The sequence below is a fragment of the Brachionichthys hirsutus genome, unplaced genomic scaffold (genome assembly GCF_040956055.1).
Source record: "Brachionichthys hirsutus isolate HB-005 unplaced genomic scaffold, CSIRO-AGI_Bhir_v1 contig_505, whole genome shotgun sequence".
In the NCBI taxonomy this organism is placed as follows: domain Eukaryota; kingdom Metazoa; phylum Chordata; class Actinopteri; order Lophiiformes; family Brachionichthyidae; genus Brachionichthys; species Brachionichthys hirsutus.
Window position 1 is genome coordinate 12,892 of NW_027181086.1, and position 2,873 is coordinate 15,764.

Consider the following 2,873-nt stretch of genomic DNA (forward strand, 5'->3'; position numbering starts at 1 on the left):
AGGCGAGGAAGCAATAGACGGTATAAAAGAAGACTGAATCCCTGTGGCATCCTGCCTGGTTCATCGTGAGCAGCCGTTTTCATTCGGACTGTTTATGTGTCGCCGTGCTTTTAGAAATTGAGCTAAACTGATCTCATTCGTAAAAAAAAACAAGAAAAAAGCTGCAGACTAGCGGAACGGGTGGAATGTTAGCAGGAAAAAACTTTAAAAAAAAACATGCAGCCTTATCAGGCTTCTGTCTTCCTGCAGCAGGAGGGTCTACGGAAAAAAACATTCCGGTGTAATAATCACAGTATAATCATCCGTATCATAATCAGCACAACTTCACGGGTCCCATAAATCCAGCTGGCACAAAGGCAGAGTGCAAAAAAAAAAAAAGGTTTGGAAGGAGCTTTCTCCCCTTTGGCTCCTCCCCCCCCCCTCCGGATGTTACAAAATTACAATCTCTCCTCAAAGAACCACTTTTGATGGAGGCTGTCGGAGCAGGGCTGGAGGGAGGGGGCCGGCGTCCCGTTGTCGGTCTTGTCCACCGCTTGGACGCACTTCTGACTCATCACATGGTACAAAGTCCCGTCCTCAAAGAATGGAGAATAGGAATATTAAAGCAGAATTATAAACACTAAAACACAACGGTTGGTTGCATGCTGGTTAAACTCTACAACGGTGAAGTGGTTTCTGCTCTCTCTCTCTCTCTCCACTGAACCGGACTTAAAAGGACAGAGACGTCAAACAGGAGACGGCGGCGGCTCTTTACCTCTCTGAAAACAAATCGCTGGTCTTCGGGTACGGGCCGCCCTCTTGCCCTGCACAAGTGGACGGTCAGGTAGGTGCTGACGTTGTCGCCCGCCACGCATCCCGCCGGGTCCCTGGTGTTGTAGCTGATCTCGCCAGCCATGGTGTGTTCAAAGAACTGCAGGAGAGAACGCACGGCGGGGGGGGGGGGCTTCAGACGTACAGCTTTCTCATGAAACGAATGCAAAAAGGGAATTCGAATGTTTCCAAAACGAACAGAGGTGTGGGAAGAAACGCCATGCGGCAAGAGTGCAAATTACAATCCGCGCGTGGGTGTTTTGCATAAACACACACACACACACGTAAAGCTGCCGTGTGTGCAGACGAGGAATGAAACTGAACTCCAGGCAACATGCAGAGCGTCAGAAGGCCGGCCCACACAGGCTCCACGTCCTGCAGAGACGGCATCTGGAATAGCAATGCTAAGCTACTACGCCATTGCCCACATTAGAAACAATAGACAAACATTTTGTGGCCTATGGCGTGCAAGGCTGGAGCCGCTCACCTGATTCTGACCCATGCCGTGACACAGGTAGAGGATGACCCTTTGGCCCACCACAACAGCGTCATCGCCGGGGTTGTAGTCGAAGCAGTAGCCGGTCTTTCCCCGGCTCTTTAGCTTAAACGTTAAAATAAATAGCAGTAACGTCACACGTCGCACGTCTGACGGGTCTCTCATTCGTTTCACGCGCTCGGATGTCTTCTCACCATTCCGAACCTGCCGGGCTTATCCTCAGGGATGTGGATTTCGGGGTAGACGTTATCCAGGTACCACCTGAAGTTCTCACAGCCCAGCTTCTCTTTAAGCGTCTTCCGCGCCGTCACGTCTCCGTAGGCTTCCTATCGGAAGCAAAGATCGATCCCGCCGCCGTTATTCCGGCTCACGATTCTGGTCCAGCAGCCCCGAGTCAAAGCAAGACGCTCAGGAGCGGCACACCTGTGTGTGCGTGTGTGTGTGTGTGCGTGTGTGTGACAGTTAAAGGCCTCTTGCCTCCAATGCCGTCGACGCAGCAGCATCGTGGCACAGCGCCGTTTCAACGGTTGACAACAGCGCCATCTATAGATTCAACTACACATTTACACCAATCGTAAAGAGAGCTCATGCACTGACATAAACACGCACACACACACACACACACACACACACAGTGACATCACTACTCTTGTAACGATGTCACAACGCGAGCACAGGTGGGGGGGGGGGGGGGTGGCACGTTGGCGTCGTTCGGGTATCTGGAACCCTAAGAGGCGGCGGCGTTTCCCCGGAGGCGTTGGTGTATTGGATGCGTCGTCCCAAGCAGGCGTCGGCATGGCGACCGCGTCCTGTGAGTGCCACCTGATCTGTGTTACGGGGCTGCTGCTGCTCTTTAGCTGCACCGTCGCGCACACACACACACACACACACACACACAGGGCCGGACGGACACACACACACACACACAAAGGCAGAGCCCTGTAAAGAACAGGTGGGCGTGACACCCGCCGGCTCCGAGCGATACGGAAAGATGGTAACCACACACCAGAACGCCTACAGTATTCACCTCGGGTGTCTGCGGCTCATGTGTCAGCCGACACCCGAGGTGATGTCATCGTGCGCACGCACACCAACACGCACACACACACACACACGCGTGGGTGGAGGCTCACCAGTCGAGCGTGAGGGTTCCGGTGGTAGTACTTGTCTTTGAATTCGTCCAACCAGACCTCTGCCGTTCTCACGCAGTTGGCCAGGGCCTTGCTCCGTGAATACGGGGCCTTTTTGGGAAACACGTGACCCACGTGGGAGCACGGGTGGACCTCCAGGGTGCCCCCGCACTGCCAGATCTAGAAGGCGCCGGCATGAGGAGCGGATTAGCCTCTCAGACATGATTTAATGAGGCGACCCCCCCCCCCCCCCAGCTATCGGAGAGAAGGAATGTTCAAATTCTATTAGGATAGTTTTGGCCTGATTGTCCAAACTGCCCCATGATGCTGTGGGGGGGGGGTAGATATAAACCCCCACCCGGCCCACCTTGACACTACTAAGAGCCTCGGTGCCAGAAGCTTTACGTTCGGCGCCAATATTTGACCTACAGGTGAAG

General features: G+C 53.8%; 1 pseudogene; it reads right to left on the bottom strand.

Moving 5' to 3' along the window:
* Positions 1 to 437: 437 nt before the first annotated feature.
* LOC137917253 (polypeptide N-acetylgalactosaminyltransferase 12-like) lies at positions 438 to 2,619 on the bottom strand (annotated as a pseudogene).
* Between the last annotated feature and the right edge of the window lie 254 nt (positions 2,620 to 2,873).